Here is a 20025-nt window from a genome sequence, read left to right as displayed (position 1 = left end):
ACCAAGGCGGAAAAGGTTAGGTTGCTCACAATCTGCACGTGTCCCATGGCCTGTCGGATGTGATGGGGCAGGTTGAGAGGTTGCTCTGTCAGGATGCACCAGATGAGAACAGCCATGTCCGCAGTGAAGGTGGACTCATGAGTGCTCTGAAAGATATAGTGGGACATAATTGTGCCCACACGTGAGCCTCCAAGGTAAGTGATTGGGCTGAGATGCTCTTGGGTTTTGATCGGTGCTGCCCATAAATCCAGGTGTTGCCAGGTTGGGCTATAACTCCAAGGACACTGGCCTAGTCGAACTGATACATCTGGCATTTAAGAGAGGCTTCCTAATAGGCGTCCAGTCCCTCTGGGCTAGATGGAAGATTCAATGCTCTCTGTATGGCACCCTCAGAGACAGGGATTTGCTTCTGACGAACATAGACAGACTGCTTAGTAGGCGAGTAGAAGTTGGAGTAGAATTCAACTACCCATGACAAGTTGGCCTCCTGCGGCTGCCTCCTCAAAAATTTCCATTGTCTCCTCTCGATGTGGGACTCCACAAAATCAACAAAATGAGTAGGGACAATGAGTAGATGTTCATTATTGTAGTTCCTCTCAGCTAGGATGGGGAACATCTGCTCGCAATAACGGTTGGTGAACCGGGTGGAGTCCCGTGCGGGAAAGACTTTCTCTGCTTCATCAACTTTAATGATCCTCTTTACCCGCTTTGTTGGCGGCTTGACGCTAGTAGATGGTGGTGCTTTTGCCAAAGTTCTCTTGGTTCCTCTCCTTGCCGGTGGCTTTTTAGAAGCTTTCTCCTTTTCCTTTTTAGTGGCCATCCTAAAAAGAAGGAAGAAAGAGAATAAAATTCAAATATAGAGTACTAACCATTGGAAGGAGGGAAATCCAAGTAATAATGAATGCCAAAGTAGTAATGATGTCCTATACATGGTAGCTACAAGATGCATGGAAGACATTAAGTAAAATTCAGAAAGGCAATTCATAACAATTAGATGCAAGAGGGTTAAAAGCATGCAAATAATAGGCATGAGAAGCATAACTCAAGCATCAATTATTAAATGTACCAAATTAAAGAGCACTAGTATGATGACAATTGTGAATGATAATCCCAATACATGTGGATTACAAGTGTTGTGAAAAAGAGAGGCATTAAAGTGTAAGAGTAAAGTAGAAAAGAGTTCAAAATGCCATGAGAGCTTTTTCACAAACACTTGGTGTGCAAGTTAAAATAGGAATTAAAATAATGGATCCAAATGTATATGAGAGCCAAAATTTAATGTCAATTGTCAAATCACTCCTCATAGTATCCGCAAGCTTAAGAATAATAAAGTAATGCCCAAATAAAGCTCCAACACAAATATAAAAATGCATGGAAAAAGAATGCAAAAGAAACCATAAATAATTAAGCTAATATAAAATTGAGAAGAAAGATAAACTATGAAATGCAATAATGAAAGAAGAATGAAAGATTAGAGGAGAGGGCGAAAAGGAACCTGGGGGAGAAGATGAAAGAGGGAAGAAGAAAGTAGTAGGAAGTAAGAAGTAAGAAGGAAGGAAGAAGGAAGAAGAAAGAATTAGGAATGAAAGAGAATTAGGATTTGGGAGGGGGAAAGATAAATTTTGGGCGGCGTACTGTGTAGGTGAGGCGGCGCATGCGACGCGTATGCGTACTGCACGCGTATGTGTGTATTGCGCATAATCGAAGGTGACGCGTAAGCGTCTGGCATGCGCACGCGTGCCCTTGGTTGTGCGAATCGTGCGAAGCCAGCCCCGCGCATGCACAACTCTCTGTTCATTCTGGGTTAGAGCCATAATTGCATACGACGCGTGCGCGTCAGGTACGCGCACGCGTGGATGGCGATTAAGTGAAAATGACGCGCACACGTCAAGGACGCGGACGCGTGATTAAGTTTGTGCTTCTAGCACAATTCCAGCCCCAAATCATCACAACTCTCTGGTAGAACACCCATTTACGCCGATTTCCAAGGTCACGCATACGCGTCAAGGACGCTGACACGTGGGCGGCTGAAAACGCAAGCGACGCGCACTTGTGAAGTACGCGTACGCGTGGGCTTGTTTGTGCGCAATGCATGGTTCCAGCGCCACTCCTGCCCAACTCTCTGTTCAATTCCTATTATTCTCGCATTCACATATGACGCGTATGCGTCGGGGACGCTTGTGCATCGAATGCATTTTTTTCTTTTTTTTTATGCAGAATACAGGTGATTATGCAGAACACTGATAAAAACAAAATAAAATAAAACTAAGAATGAAAAGAGATGATCATACCATGGTGGGTTGTCTCCCGCCTAGCACTTTTCTTTTACGTCCTTAAGTTGGACAGTCCACAAGCTCAGTCTTCTATTGTTGATGGATCCTCCAAGAGGAAGACCTCCAGCACTTTATTCTCCTTCATTTTCTCACCATGATATAGCTTCAAGCGGTGTCCATTGACTTTGATGAATTTGGAGCTTGAAGGATGACTCAGGTAGAAGACTCCGTATGGCTCTGCCTTCTCTACTCTATAGGGACCTTTCCACCTTGATCGCAGCTTGCCTGGCATGAGCCTCAATCTAGCGTTGAAGGAGAACCAACTCCCCAGGTCTGAACTCTTTTCTCTTGATATGCTTGTCATGCACAGCCTTCACCCTCTCTTTGTATAGCCTGGAGTTGTCATATGCTTCGAATCGAAGGTTCTGCAGTTCTGCTAGTTGCAACTTCCTTTCAGCACCGGCTTTCTCAAATCCCATGTTGCATTCCCTTACAGCCCAGAAAGCCTTGTGTTCCACCTCCCCTGGGAGGTGACAAGCCTTTCCGTAGACTAGGTGGAAGGGACTCATTCCGATTGGTGTCTTATATGCTGTTCGATAAGCCCAAAGTGCGTCTACAAGTCTGGTGCTCCAGTCCTTCCTATGAGGCTTGACAATATTCTCCAGTATGCGCTTTATCTCTCTGTTAGACACTTCGGCTTGCCCATTGGTCTGAGAGTGGTAAGCCGTTGCTACCTTGTGCACAATGCCATGTTTCTTCAGTAGACCTGTCAATCTCCTGTTACAAAAATGCGTGCCTTGATCACTCACGATTGCTCGTGGTGATCCAAAGCGACAGATAATATGATTTCTAACAAAGGAGACAACAACGTTAGCATCATCAGTACGGGTAGGAATTGCTTCCACCCATTTAGAGACATAATCAACTGCTAGCAATATGTATAAGAAACCACTAGAGTTTGCAAATGGACCCATGAAGTCAATGCCCCAAACATCAAAAATTTCACAGAACAACATAAGTTGTTGGGGCATCTCATCCCTCTTGGATATATTCCCAAACCTTTGGCATGGAGAACAAGATTTACAGAAGGAAGTGGCATCCTTAAAAAGAGTGGGCCACCAGAATCCACAGTCTAAAATTTTTCTAGCTGTCCTTTGAGGACCAAAATGTCCACCATTCTCTGAAGAGTGGCAGGCCTCTAAAATTGATTGGAATTCTGATTGTGGCACACACCTTCTAATTATGTGGTCAGCACGATACCTCCATAAATATGGATCATCCCATATATAATATTTGGACTCGCTTTTAAGCTTGTCCCTTTGATGCTTAGTAAAATTAGGAGGGAAGGTATGACTAACTAGATAATTAGCTATAGGTGCATACCAAGGAACTACCTCAGATATTACGTGCAAGCTATCAAATGGGAAAGCATCATTGATAGGAGTGGAGTCAATCTTAATGTGCTCTAGGCGACTCAAGTGGTCTGCCACTAAATTCTGGGAACCACTCCTATCTTTGATTTCTAAATCAAATTCTTGTAGCAACAATATCCAACGTATTAACCTTGGTTTGGACTCTTTTTTAGCTAATAAATATTTTAGAGCTGCATGGTCTGGGTATACTACCACCTTAGTACCATGTAAGTAGGCTCAGAATTTATACAGAGCAAAAATAATAGCCAGAAACTCTTTTTCAGTGGTAGTATAATTAGACTGAGCAGTGTCTAAGGTCTTAGAGGCATATGCAATTATAAAAGGGTCCTTACCTTCGCGCTGAGCCAGCGCCGCTCCTACTGCATGGTTGGAGACATCACACATAATCTCAAATGGCTGGCTCCAGTCTGGTCATCTCACAATCGGAGCTTGAGTCAAGGCAATCTTCAGCTTATCAAACACTTCCATGCGGTCCTTACTCAGCTCAAACTCAACATCCTTCTGCAGCAATCGGGATAAAGGCAATGCTACCTTACTGAAGTCCTTGATAAATCTCCGATAGAAACCTGCATGACCAAGGAACGAACGAACTTCCCTCACGGAGGAGGGGTAAGGTAAACTAGAAATGACATCTACCTTTACTGGATCTACATAAATACCAGTATTAGAAACAACATGTCCTAGAACAATACCTTGTTTTACCATAAAATGACAATTTTCAAAATTTAGTACAAGGTTTGAACTAACACACCTGTCTAATACTCTAGCTAAACTATCTAAGCAAAGGTTGAATGAATCACCATACACACTAAAGTCATCCATGAAAACTTCCATACAGTTCTCAAGAAGATCTGAGAAAATGCTCATCATGCATCTTTGGAACAGCCGGTGCATTACATAAACCAAAAGGCATCATCTTGTATGCGTACGTTCCAAAGGGACATTGATGAGAGAAACTTTTGCATGGTCTAAAAATTTGCAGATAAATCCTCGTTGCAAGTATAGTTTCTAAACCTTCAAAAGTCCTTTCATACAAACGTTTTGGTTGTCACAAGTAACAAACCCCTTTTAAAATTGATAACCGAGTATTTAAACCTCGGGTCGTCTTCTCAAGGAATTGCAGGGAGGTATGTTCTTATTATTGGTTATGAGTTTGTAAATTAGGATTTTGGAAGTAAGGAGGGAATATGTTATATGACAAGTAAAATAAAATAATAATAATAAAATCTCTTGGCAAGGTATAAGAATTGGAATTCCTATCCTAGTTATCCTTATCAGGTGTGAAGAGAATTGGGTTTTAATCCCACTTGGTCAGCCTTTATTAAACAAAGGAAGGTTAAGTGGACTGATTAGCTTGATTCTCAAGTCCTAGTCAACTCCTGTGGAGAGACTAGTGTTAGAGCAATCCTAGCTCAAGCAGAATCTGCCAATTTCAATCACTTGCTGAGTTTGATAACTCAAGTACTACCAATCACTTGACCAAAGCCAAAAGGGAAAAAAATATCTAAATTAAATTAAAAGCATTAATATAAATAAAGCAAAGCAATCTTAAATCTGAAAATACCTTAAATTGCATTAACAAAAGAAATTAAATCTGGCATAGATGTTCATAAATTAAATTAAAAAAATAAATAAAAAAGGAACATTGAACCTGGGATTGAGAGTCACTCCTAAAACTAAGAGAAGTCCTAAATCCTAAATCCTAAGAGAGAGGAGAGAACCTCTCTCTCTAAAAACTACATCTACTCCTAAAATTATGAATATGAGAGCATGATTATGAATGGATGTATTCCTCCACTTTATAGCCTCTAATCTATATTTTCTGGGTCGAGAACTGGGTCAGAAACAACCCAGAATTCGCTGGTTGCAAATTCAACATGCTGAATTTCCGTCACTGCGACGTGTCCGCATAGAGCACGCAGTCGCGTTGCCTAGAGTTAGAGCAACTATGGCATATTATATATCAAATCGAAGCCCCAGACGTTAGCTTTCCAACGCAACTGAAACCGCGTCGTTTGGACCTCTGTAGCTCAAGTTATGACTGTTTGAATGCGAAGAGGTCAGGCTGACAGCTTTGCAGTTTCTTCAACTTCTTGTACTCCTTCCACTTTTGCATGCTTCTTTTCCATCCTCCAAGCCATTCCTGCCCTATAATCTCTGAAAGCACTTAACACACATATCAAGGCATCTAATGGTAATAAGAGAGGATTAATAATAAGCAAATATAAGATCAAAGAAGCATGTTTTCAATCATAGCACAAAATCAGGAAGGAGTTGTAAAACCATGCAAATAGTATGAATAAGTGGGTAAAGAGTTGATAAAATCTACTCAATTGAGCACAAGATAAACCATAAAATAGTGGTTTATTAACCTCCCCACACTTAAACATTAGCATGTCCTCATGCTAAGCTCAAGAGAAACTATAAAGGTGAAGGGGAATGGTAGAATGTATGAAATGCAACCTATCTGTATGAATGCAACTATATGCAGAATGTTTCTACCTACTTGGTTAAAAGTAAAATATGTTCTCCAAGACAAATATAAATCAGATTCCACTAATTCAAATTATACAAAATAAAGTACAAGTAAACTTGTAAGAAGATAGCTCATGAAAGCAGGGAACAAGGGATTGAGCATCGAACCCTCACTGGTAGTGTATACACTCTAATCACTCAAGTGTTTAAGATTCGATTCTCTCAATTCTCCTCTAACCTTTCTTTCTAAGGCTTGCTCTTCATCTAACAATCAACATAAATTTAATGCACAGATACACATATCAAGAGGTCTTTTAAGGGTTGTAATGGGGTTAGGGTCAAAGTAGGATTGTATTTGGCCAAGTGGACTAAAATCTGAATCCTTAATTAACTTAAACTTTCCACCTAACTTTAGACAATCCATGTAATCATAATACCACATCTAACTATCCATTAACCATATTTTCCACATATTCATGCATTCTAATTTCAAGTACAGTACATATGCATTGCTTTCACCATTTACTTTGGGGCATTTTGTCCCCTTTTACTTATTTGCTCTTTTTCTTTCTTTTTCTCTCTCTCTTCTTTTTTTTATATATATATTTTTTTCTTTTTCTTTTGTTTTTTTCAATGCATATGATTAAATTATTGAATGCATGAACATGTCCTAAACATTTCTTTCACATTTTCATAAAGATATATAACACCCAATTCTCAAACCAAATGTTTCGAAACCCACTTTTCCCACACTTAAATCATAAGCACCCTCACTAGTCTAAGCTAACCAAGGATTCAAATTAAGGACATTATTGTTTTCCGCTTAGAGTTAGTGATGAGCTAAAATAAAGAATAAAAGGGGTCAAATAGGCTCAAATTGGTTTGCAAAGGATAATGAAAGGTAAGGCCATATGGGTATGTAAGCTCAGTGAAACAAAGGCCTCAATCATATAAGTGCATGTATACATCAAACCATGGAAATATAGAATTAAACAAGACAAAGATCACAATTTTAGAGAGAAAAACACACACCAAAAATAAAATATTGGTTGGTAAAATGCATCCAATTCAAATAGGCTCAAAAATCTCACTGGTTTTGTATGTTCGAGCTCTAAACCATGTTCCAGTATAATATCTCTTCAAACAAGTGTAACATTAAATTTTATTCAAATTAGTGAAATGCTCTAAAAAGGTTTCTTGAAAAAGAAAATATTACTTCAACCAAGTGGTAAAATATGCACAAAATTAAACAAATATGCAATCAAACATGCAAATGCAACAATGAACAAACAAATAAAATAAAAATTTTGGTGTTGAGTCAGGAAATAACTAACCCATGGAGATCGGTATCGACCTCCCCACACTTAAAGATTGCACCGTCCTCGGTGCATGCTGAGATGTGCAGGTGGACGGATTGCTCCAACTGATGCTTTTCTTCAAGATTTTGCAGATGGACTTGTCTGTCTCCCCATGCAAACGTCTTCCGGTTCCCTTCCGGGTGGCCATCCTGAAAGAAAAGGGGAGAAAAAGTAACCCAGTAATAGAGATAAGAAAATAAATGAAGTATGGTTGGGTTAATGCCAAATGAAAAGGGTCCCAATTACATGGTAGCTACAACATGCAAGTGAGAAAATAGTAGAAGTACATGGCAAATCAAGAATGCAAAAAGTTGCAACAATAGGGAAGAGAGTGTGGGTAAGGAGAGATAATATAAATTCATGTCGATGTAAAAGTAATACAGGTATGAAAGATTGGCATTGATATAAATAATATTACCTAACCAGAATAAAAATAAGTCACTAAGCACCCAAAATAATTCAAGAGAAGATGCAACAGTGAAATAAGAAAATTCAACACCAAAGAAAAAAATAATAAATTTAGAAAGAAAAATAAAAATATGCACTTAAATTAAAATGCAATGAATGAAATATTCAAATAAATTAAGTAAAATAAAATAAAAGATAAGAAGAATGAGAAGGAAAAGAAGGGAAGAAGAAGTAAGGAAGAAATAAGGAGGGAAAAGAGAAAATAGGATTTGGGGAAGAGAAAGATAAGATATTTTAGCAATTTAGGTTGAGTTGTGCGGCGCAAGCGACGCGATCGCGTGGGGCACGCGGTCGCGCGACTTGCACTTATACTGATTGACGCGGTCGCATCGGTCACGCGGTCGCGTGACACAATTCATGCTACTGGCGCGAGGGCAGCCTCGCGCTCGCACAACTCTCTGTTCAAATTATTATTAGTGCCAAATTTTAAGTGACGCGATCGCATGGGGCATGCAATCGCGTGAGTAGGCTTTAAAGGAATATGACGCGGTCGCGTGGATCACGCGGCCGCGTGGGAAGGATTATGCGTTCAGCACCAATCCAGCACCACTCTCGCACAACTTTCGGGTGTGCACCACTTTGACGTCGAAATCTTGGTCACGCGGCTGCGTGGGGAGCGGTCGCGTGGGAGGCCATTATTCCCATATGATGCGGTCGCATCAGCGATGCAGTCACGTGGGACGATTTGTGCCATTGGCACGCCTCCAGCCACGCTCTCGCGTGACTTTCTGTTCGTTTTCTTTTCTACCCATTGCACTGGTGACGCGGACGCGTCAACGATGCTGCCGCGTCGCATGCGTGCTTTTTTTTTTGAAAAAAAATGCAGAATGCAGTGTTAATATGAATGTGATGCAAAACTCCAGGTTCAATATAATAAAATAAAATAAAACTCGAAAACAAATAAAACTAAATAAAAATGAAAAAGGAACGATCATACCATGGTGGGTTGTCTCCCACATAGCACTTTTAGTTAAAGTCCTTAAGTTTGACATTTGGTGAGCTCCCTGTTATGGTGGCTTGTGCTTGAACTCATCCAGAAATCTCCACCAATGTTTGTGATTCCAGTAACCTCCGGGGTCCCAAACTAGGCGCAGAAAGCCTTCAAGTAAGTTAAAGCAAGTTACAAAGCCCCAAGAGTGTTGATTGCCAGAATGAATTCCGGGATCCCAAATTTTGCTTTTGCACCCGTCTTCAAGTTGATTATCATGATTCCATCCGGGTGATTCAGCTTTAGAATTCTCACTGAAGCGTCCAAACAACTTCCTAGACCCATTCAATTGAGCTCTACACCAACCTTTGTGTTTAAACTTAAAGCTTCCAACCATAATGAACCTTGCAGGACAGTTCTTACCACTGACCATCTTCCTCTTACTCTTAATGCCACAAAGAGTTCTAAGTTGACCATCCGTCTCCAGTAGCCCATATTCAAGTGGAATTAGAAAGCTAAGGGATATGAATTTTACCCACTTGAATGTTGTGAAGGATGATGGCAACTTAGGGGGAGGTGTTTTTAATGAAATTGCAAGCTCCACTCCCTTGTGCTCTTCTCTGATAATTACCACCTCTTTGCAAGCTTCTTCAATTTTAACATCTTCCTCTTGGTAGCTTTCTTCCAATTCAATCACCTCTTCATTGCTTTCCAAGGGCATGGGATGTTGTGCTTCTTCTTCTTGAATCTCTATCTCTTGATCAACCTCTTCCAAGTCTTCAACTGTGATATACCTTGGAGGTTGTACACCCTCCTCAGCATCAATTTCAAACGTTTTGAAAGGGGGTTCTATGACTGGACTTTCCCATGGAGGTTCTGCATCTCCTGAGTCTTCAACCACTTCTTCCTCTTCAATAATTACAGCTTCCTCCACTTGTTCCAGTACAAAGTCATGCTCCGTACTATCCAAATCTATGTTGAGGAGAGGGTTTATAGGCATATGGTGGTGGTTGTTGATAGTCCATTGGAAGTGGTTGTTGCCATGAGGGTTGTTCAAATCATTGTGGCTCCTCCCATCTTTGATTGTCCCAACCTTGATGCTTATTCTCCTTGTAATTTCCTCTTCCTGTAATATAATTGTAACCAGACTCGTAGCCGAAGGGGTGAGAGTTCATAGTAGCAAATAAAAATTAAAAACAAAAATAAAAGCAATTTTAAATTAAAAGGTTATTTAAAATTTGAATTTAAAAATTAAATTTTGAAATTTGAAAATTAAATTTTTGAAATTTGAAATTTGAATTTTTGAATTTTGAAATTTGAATTTTGAAATTTGAATTTTTTTTTTTTGAATTTTTGAATTTAATAAGGAAAGATAAAAATAATAAAATGATAACAAACTTAAATTTTTAGATCAAAACGAAAAAAACAACTAAGAACAACTTGAAGGTCAAGATGAACACAAAGAACAACTTGAAGATCAAGATGAACACCAAGAAAAAAAATTTTTGAAAAATTTTTAATAACTAAATAAAAACCAATAACCTCTTAATTTACGAAAAAGCAAAAAAATAAAAATAAAAATAAAAACAAATAAGCAAGTAAAAAGCAAATATTTACAATAACCAATAATAAGGCACACGTTTGCAATTCCCCGGCAACGACGCCATTTTGATGAGAGGAACTTTTGCGTAGTCTAGAAATTTGCGGATAAATCCTCGTTGCAAGTATAGTTTCTAAACCTTCAAAAGTCCTTTAATACAAACGTTTTGGTTGTCACAAGTAACAAACCCCTTTTAAAATTGATAACCGAGTATTTAAACCTCGGGTCGTCTTCTCAAGGAATTGCAGGGAGGTATGTTCTTATTATTGGTTATGAGTTTGTAAATTGGGGTTTTGGAAGTAAGGAGGGAATATGTTATATGACAAGTAAAATAAAATAATAATAATAAAATCTCTTAGCAAGGTATAAGAATTGGAATTCCTATCCTAGTTATCCTTATCAGGTGTGAAGAGAATTGGGTTTTAATCCCACTTGGTCAGCCTTTATTAAACAAAGGAAGGTTAAGTGGACTGATTAGCTTGATTCTCAAGTCCTAGTCAACTCCTGTGGAGAGACTAGTGTTAGAGCAATCCTAGCTCAAGCAGAATCTGCCAATTTCAATCACTTGCTGAGTTTGATAACTCAAGTACTACCAATCACTTGACCAAAGCCAAAAGGGAGAAAAATATCTAAATTAAATTAAAAGCATTAATATAAATAAAGCAAAGCAATCTTAAATCTGAAAATACCTCGAATTGCACTAACAAAAGAAATTAAATCTGGCATAGATGTTCATAAATTAAATTGAGAAAATAAATAAAAAAGGAACATTGAACCTGGGATTGAGAGTCACTCCTAAAACTAAGAGAGGTCCTAAATCCTAAATCCTAAGAGAGAGGAGAGAATCTCTCTCTTTAAAAACTACATCTACTCCTAAAATTGTGAATATGAGAGCATGATTATGAATGGATGCATTCCTCCACTTTATAGCCTCTAATCTGTGTTTTCTGGGGCGAGAACTGGTTCAGAAACAACCCAGAATTTGCTGGTTGCGAATTCAACATGCTGAATTTCTGTCACTGCGATGCGTCCGCATGGAGCACGCGGTCGCGTCACCTAGCGTTAGGGCAACTATGGCATATTATCTATCAAATCAAAGCCCCAAACGTTAGCTTTCCAACGCAACTGGAATCGCGTTGTTTGGACCTCTGTAGCTCAAGTTATGACTGTTTGAATGCGAAGAGGTCAGGCTGACAGCTTTGCAGTTTCTTCAACTTCTTGTACTCCTTCCACTTTTGCATACTTCTTTTCCATCCTCCAAGCCATTCTTGCCCTATAATCTCTGAAAGCACTTAACACACATATCAAGGCATCTAATGGTAATAAGAGAGGATTAATAATAAGCAAATATAAGATCAAAGAAGCATGTTTTCAATCATAGCACAAAATCAGGAAGGAGTTGTAAAACCATGCAAATAGTATGAATAAGTGGGTAAAGAGTTGATAAAATCCACTCAATTGAGCACAAGATAAACCATAAAATAGTGGTTTATCAAACATGTAAAAGTAGTTTTCTCCTGATCTTCAGGAGCTATATGAATTTGAAAATAGCCAGTGTAACCATCTAGAAAACAGTCTGACAGGTGATCAAGCATCTGATCGATAAAGGACAGGGGGTAGTGATCCGTGCGAGTAGCCTAGTTAAGGAACCTGTAATCAATGCATACCCTCCATGAGTTCTGCACTCTTGTTGTCAATAGCTCTCCATGCTCATTCCTCACTGTTATGACTCCAGATTTCTTGGGCACCACCTGTACTGGGCTAACCCATTCACTATCCGAGATTGGATAGATAATATCAGCTTCAAGCAGTCTGGTCACTTCCTTCTTGACAACTTCTAAGATGGTGGGATTCAACCGCCTTTGAGGTTGACGGACACGCCTTGCTCCCTCTTCTAAGAATATCCGGTGCTCACAGACTTGAGGGCTGATGCCTACTATATCTGCCAAGCTCCACCCAATAGCTTTCTTGTGTCTTCTCAGCACACTAAGCAACTGCTCCTCCTGTTGGGAAGTGAGTTCTCTTGCAATAATAACTGGGACCTTCTGATTATCCTCAAGGTAAGCATACTTGAGGTGGGGTGGAAGGGACTTCAACTCCAGTTGCTGCTCATGGCTTGGCACTTGATCTTCTAGAGCCATTGATGGTAGCAAGGTATCTTCAGTAAGCTCAGAGGGTTTTCCCACACTTGTACCTTGCTCCATGTGCATCTCTTCTACTTCTTCTTGGTGAACTGCAGCCACTGTCTCATCAATGATGTCGCACTGGAAGATGAAATGATCTTCCGGAGGATACTGCATAGCTTCATCCAGGTTGAAACTCACTGCTCTGCCATCTATCTCAAAAGAGTAGGTTCCTGAGAAGGCATCCAATTTGAACCTTGAAGTCTTTAGCAATGGCCTTCCAAGCAGGATGGATGATGGTCTTCCTGAGTCATTAGGGGGCATCTCCAAGATGTAGAAGTCAATAGGGAATGTTATCCCCTTAATGCTCACCAGCACGTCCTCAGCAACTCTAACCACCGAGATTATGCTTTTATCTGCCAAAACAAAACGTGCTGCCGACCTTTTTAAGGGAGGGAGCCTCAAGGCATCATATACAGATAATGGCATAATACTAACACATGCACCTAAATCACACATGCAATCAAAAAATTGTACACCCTCGATAGTAATAGTAACCATGCATGGACCCGGATCACTACATTTTTTCGGTACAGCACCCATTAAAGCAGAAATAGAGCTACCTAGGGGAATAGTTTCTAAATCATGTATTTTATCTTTATTCATGCATAAATATTTTATAAACTTAACGTACTTAGGTACATGGCAAATGGCATAAAAAAGGGGAATCGTTACCTCAACCTTTTTGAAGATCTCCACCATCTTGGGATCTAGCTCCATCTGCTTTCTGGATTTCCTAGCAAGGTGTGGAAATGGAATGGGAATGGCTTCTCTTGTAACTTCATCTTATTTTGGTACTCCATTCTTTGGTTGAGCCTCCTCTTCTTCAACCATGTCTTGTACTTCATCCTCTCCTTCAGCATCCTCTACTTCAACAATGTCTTCAACATGAATGTTTTCTTTTGAGCTTGGCTCTTCATGACTCCTCTCTTGCAGCCAGACCTCAAAGTAATGGCATTGAGTCCACCCTTAGGGTTGGGTAGAGGTTGAGAAGGTAGTACACTAGAGCTTGAAAGTTGATTGTTGGGAGTAGAGGGTGGTTCCAAGCGAGATATGAGTGCTTGTAGAATGGAGTTAAGACCGTTTATGGTAGAGTTAAATGTATTCTGAATGTCTTTTTGTCCTTGCGCAATAGAGCGAAGCATCTCATCATTGGAAGAGGAAGGGGGATAAGTAATTTGACGGGCTTGCTGTTGGTTATTCTGAGGCACTTGGGATTGCCTTTGGTGAGGTGCTCGGTAAGTCTGGCCTTGGTTCTGCTGTTGGTAAGGAAGTTCTGCTGATACCAGTTCTGCTGATAGTTATTGTTGTGGTTCCACCTCTGATTTCCACCATTGTCTCTGCCTCCTTGATTGTAGTTGTCCCTCCATCCTTGGTTGGAATTGTCTCTCCAGCCTTGGTTTGAATTATCTCTCCATCCCGGGTTGGAGTTGTCTTGCCAACCTTGATTGTAGTTCCCACCTTGGTTATAATTACCACCTTGTTGATAATTCCCTTGATTCGGGCGGTTATAGTAGTTGCTAGTAGCTGCCAAGGTGTTGTCTTCTTATTGGAGTTGGGGACATTCATCAGTGTAATGGGAATAGCAGGCACATATTCTACACACTCTCTGAGGAACCAACTGTTGACACTGTTGTTGTGGGGGAGGCTGAGGTTGTTGTTGATTCAGCTGTAGCTGCTTCAGTATGTTGGTCATCTCTCCCAGAGTCTGTGTGAGAGCAGCAGTCTCACTTCTAGAGGAAACCTCCGCAATAGCCTTGGGATAGTTGTTCCTGTGCTTTGCATTTCGGGTAGACTCAGCTAGATCGGTGATCAGTTGCCACGCTTCTGTCGCCATCTTGTACTTCTTCAGAGAGCCATTACTCGCAGCATCTAATGTGGTCTTGTCTTGAGGCTTCATGCCTTGTGTGAAATAGCTAATCAATACCAACTGGTCAATCTTGTGGTGGGGACATGAGTCTAGGAGATTCCTGAAGTGTTCCCAATACTCGTAGAGAGTCCCTGACTCGCCTTGGATAATGCAGGAAATTTCTTTCCTTAGTCTATCTGTAACTTCAGCTGGAAAGTATTTGTCCAGGAATTCCCTTCTGAGCAGATCCCAATTAGTAACAACTTCTTCAGGTTGAGTGTAGAACTACTCCCTTGCCTTTTCCTCAAGAGAAAATGGGAAAGCATATAGCCAAATAGTAGTCTCATCTGCACCATGACGTCTAGTAGTTGAGCAGGCTATCTAAAAATCTCTGAGGTGCTTGATAGGCTCTTGAGCAGGTAAGCCATGAAACTTAGGCAGTAGATTGATTAGCGCGGTCTTCAGTTTAAAATCTGTAGCCATATTTGGGTGACGCGCTTGATACGGTTGCAGTGTAAAGTTCGAAGCTTCTGCTTCCTGGAGAGTAATCCTTCTAGGCTCCGCCATATTACCTGTGCATAAATCAACAGAATCAGTAGAAGTGGAGCTTGTTTCTTCCTCAAATGGTGCTTCAGATTCACCCTCAGATGAGACTGGTGAATTGATAGTAACCACTTCACCACCCTCAGAGGCTAACTGATGCCGAGCTCGCCTAATACATGAAATAGTTCTTTCAATTTCAGGATCAAACGCGGCTAAGCTCGGATCAGGTAGTGAACGCGTCATTCAATGAAAGAAACATATAGCTCATGGTAATAAAATAAAATAAAATATGCAAATATGAAAAATTAAAAATATTTACACCAACCAATAATTTAGCACACTGTTGCAACTCCCGGGCAACGGCGCCAAAAATTGACAGGCAGAAAATTGCCGATTAAGAAATTTATAATAAGAACAGCATTGCAAGTACAGTTCTTAACTGACGAAAATTCCGCTTATCAATTTAAAAAGAGTTGTCACAATTTAAGAATAAAATACTGGGAGTAGAATTCGCAGGTCGTCTCCCAACGAGTTGACAAAAGAGTGCTATTTTATTGGTCAGGAATTTGTTGAGAAATTTTAGAGTTGAAGAACAGAAAAATAAATGATTATAATTTAAGGCAATGAAAATTAACAAGAGGTTCTGTGTAATTGAAATAAAGAAGCCTTGACTTGGAGAAGATTAATCGAAAGTTCTATCCTTGTTGAATTTTTCCAGCTGTAATAGTAAGAGGTTGTTGTTTTTACTTAGTTAACCTTTACCGAATAAAAGAAAGTCAAGTAATTGTGCCAACTCCAATTCACAAGTCCTAATCCTCTCCTATGGAAGGATTAGTGTTAGTGACTAGAGAGTTAGCCAACAACTTCCAATTACAAATTAACACTTGAGTATTCCAACTCAAGGGTCTCCTATTAATCAACTCCAAGGTCAAGTTAAGAGCCTACTCCATTGACATGGATGCCAATTTCGCAGACATGTAAAGGGAAAAGAGAAGAGACATGGTAACTAAAATTAAATTAATAAAAGTTAATTCTGAAATAATAAATTAAAGAAAGATAATACTCAAGCCAATAATGAAATTAAATATAAAAAAAATTCTTGCATTAATAAATTCCAAAATCAAAGATATCCATATGTAACTCTGAACAGGGTAAATGGGTGATTAAAAGAGTAAGTAAATAGGAAAACAAGCTAGAATAATGGAAACTTGACGGAGGTAGTAACTCTTCTCAATATCCCAATAAAAAGTATAAAACTAAAAAAAACTATGAATATGAAGAACCTTAGAGGAAATAGTATTTTCTCTCCCAGATTCAAAAACTAAAACTAAAAACTGTGTAAATGTGTATGTGTCTCGAGTCTCTGCTTGTTCCCTGGCTCTAGTCTGTGTTTCTAGGCCAAAAACTGGGTCCAAACTCAGCCCAAAATCGCCCCAAGCGTCTTCTGCAATTTCTGCAGATGGCGCATGTCACGCGTATGCGTCAGTCACGCGCTTGCGTCGTTGTGTAATTTCGCTTGTCACGCGTACACGTCGCTGTGAAAATCTCCAAATCACGCATATGAATGAGCCATGCGTGCGCATCGATCCTCGCTGGTCATCTCCTTTATTTCTTGTGTTCCTTCCATTTTTGCAAGCTTCCTCTCCATCCTCTAAGTCATTCCTACCCTATAAAGCCTGAAAACACTTAACAAACAGATCACATCATCGAATGGTATAAAAGGACATTAAAAATCACAATTTAGAGGCTTAGGAAGCAAGTTTTCAATCATAGAACAGAATTAGGAAGGATTTGTAAAACCATGCAGATTGTATGAATAAGTGTGCAAAGACTTGATAAAAACCACTCAATTTAGTACAAGATAAATAAAATAGTGGTTTATCATCTATCTTTAAGGAAGATAGAGATAGTAGGAGAGATTCGGAAAAGCAGTTACTTGTAAGCACTTATCCAAACTCTTTCACCATGTCCAAACTCTTAAGAGAGGTTGGGTATGTGGTGAAGGCCATCCTTTTTAGGTGGATCTTTCTTCCTTATTGGGTCTGATTTTATGTTTTGGGTCAGGGTATGAATAAAAACCATAAAATATCAATAAATATAAACAAAAGATGTATATCATACCCACATCTTAACAACCAAAGAAATTTTTGCATCAGAAAGCTAATAAAAAAGGCAAACAAAGGCCTAAAAAAATTACAAATTATAAATATCCAACTATGAGGCAAAATAAGGCATATGGACACGACCCAAGAACAAGTTCAGGTAAAAAAAACTATAATAGGCACATTAACATATAGCACCAATCCTAATTTTTTAACTATATACATGAGTTAATTATTATAGTTTTGATGGATGACAAATCAAGTTTAGATGATTGATGACAATGTATGCAAACAAAGAAAAATAATTGAAAAGAACATGAAGATCAAGACCAAAAACAAGGATAGATTAAGTCTAATTTCTTTATGTAAGAACCAAACTCATATCTCTCTCTCACACACTTAAAAATGATTTTAAAAACTTAGTTTTATGAAAATGATGATAGAAATTGATTAAAATCAAAATATTTTGTTAAACACTAGCCTAAATGTTTTAAAAAAAATAATTTATGCTAAAACTAAGGGATAAAATTGATTTTGTAAATCCAAGAATCGATTATTTGACTGTTTTATTGATTTAAAATAACTCCAAAGAAAAAAGAATCGATTCTCCTAAGCATAGAATTGATTCTCTTCAACAAAGAATCGATTCTCTAGCCTTACAAAATTGAAGCTTGGTTTTGTAAAGTTCTGAAATCGATTTTGTGGCCCAAAGAATCAATTCTCTAGCACACAGAATCGATTCTCCTTGTAAAAGAATCAAATCTTTCATTTAAAATTTCAAAATTTATCATATAATTGCTAATAAAAATTATTTTTCTTGTAAAAGAATCGATTCTTTCAGTGACAAAAGTTTGTAAGGGCTAGTTTTGACCAAAAACAAGTTCCATTCTATCTAATTTTTAACATTCCAATGCTTTGAGAATGTTATAAATATGAATGTTGAAGCTTCATTTGATATATAACGCTTCTTCTAAGCTTTCTTGAGTTCATATATCAATTTATATACAACTTCAAAGTGATTTATACACAATTTGATAGATAAACAAGTTTGTATTCATTAGAGTTGATTTGTATTTACTCACTCTTCTTGAGAGTATTCCATTTTTGTCTTTTTAAATTGCGAAAGAAAAATTTTGTAGTTCTTTTTGTTGAGTGATTTAGAGTGTGATTCTTCGAAATTTGTGAGGCTTGTTTATACACTATATTGAGTAAGGATACTAAAGAGGTATGTTAAGCACTCAAGAGAATTCTTAAAGAAGGTGTTTCTAAGTGGAATGGCCTAATATACGAGTGGTCATTGTAACACCCTACCATACAGAGTCTTATGCTTAAGTCATAATTCAGAGATGGCAAGGCATTACGACCTCTAAAAATTAAAATTTAGTACATATAGTAGTGTGAATAAAGATTATAACTAGGAGCCTTTGAAGAAAAAGGGGTAAAACAAAATCGCAACTTGAAAATGCAACACTCCGATCAAAAACGTGACTAACAAGGATAAACCAACGCGAGATTATATATATACAAAGGAGTGTCAAAAACATGAATATCAAGACTCATAATCCGGTTGCGAAGATAGCCGGTCCGAGCATAGCAATATATACAACTAAATAAAATAGGAAACCCCAAGGAAACCCAAAGGGACATAAATACAATAAAACCTATTCTCCAAAATCCCCTCTAAGAGGAGTCATCACAGTTTGTATTATTCAGTGGAGATAAAGGTATCTAAGCATAACATATAAACCAAAAATAGAGACCTAAGAACAAAAGATCTTCGCTAATCCAAAAGTCTCCAGCACGTCTCAGCGAGAAGCCTTACGTCCTGCATCTGAAAACCACAAAATCTGCATGGGTGAGAACCGGAGGTTCCCAGCATGGTAACAGTTCCCACATATTTAACATGCAATATCAGAGAAAAGCCAAAGGCAATCCTAGAACTTCCACCAGATCAATTCAAAGCTTATAAACAAGCTAAACCATAATTGACAACTGACTAAAGATTCTTCAGTCTAACTAATACTTCCCTTTTCAAATCCTTCAAACCTCCCAACCATCAGCAGGAGTATAATATGGCAAACACAGTTATATCAGACAAGAGATATACAAATAGGAACAGATAAGGCATTTAGACAATTAGCGAGTAATATGCAGTCAATTAGACAATCTCAAACAAATCACGTAATATGCAATATGATGAATGCATGTCCCTAATGGCTGATGATATCATCTGTCGGTTATATAGCCAACCCGACAAGTCCTAGTAGCTAACCATTGGACTATCCCTCTGTCGCACATCCCCAACTCGAGTTATACTTAACATAATCGTGATCATAATTATGATCCATATCCAACACCCTCAATGGTGTATATTCACGGGGGCGAGCTCATCCGGGGCTTTCATAGTGCCCGGCCACCCTTACGACATAGGGTCAACAAAGTCTCGAGTCTCCACCTGGAGCACGTGGTGGCTAGCCACTGATTTCTTCCAGGGAAACTCGTGTCTCAGATAGTGGAAGTGCAACATTAACATTTCATTCAATAGCATATATGCATTTATACACGGCCATAATCAATAATGGCACCGCCGTAACACGACCATAATCCAGCCATTCGGCTCACGCTTAAATCCATAACCAACCAATTCATAACAGTTGCAGCCCTTAGGCTCATGGCACATACAGCACTTCCACCGCCATCCTCCGCATCTCATATAGTCATCTTTGATCCTCATTGATCATTCATTTTTCCCTTGCTTCCCTCGTAAGTTACCACATCCCCTAGCTCTTCTTCTCATTGCTAGGCATATCATA

This window comes from Arachis hypogaea, chromosome 11, assembly GCF_003086295.3.
Source record: "Arachis hypogaea cultivar Tifrunner chromosome 11, arahy.Tifrunner.gnm2.J5K5, whole genome shotgun sequence".
NCBI classification, from domain to species: Eukaryota; Viridiplantae; Streptophyta; class Magnoliopsida; order Fabales; family Fabaceae; genus Arachis; species Arachis hypogaea.
Note: the sequence above shows the minus strand (reverse complement) of the source record.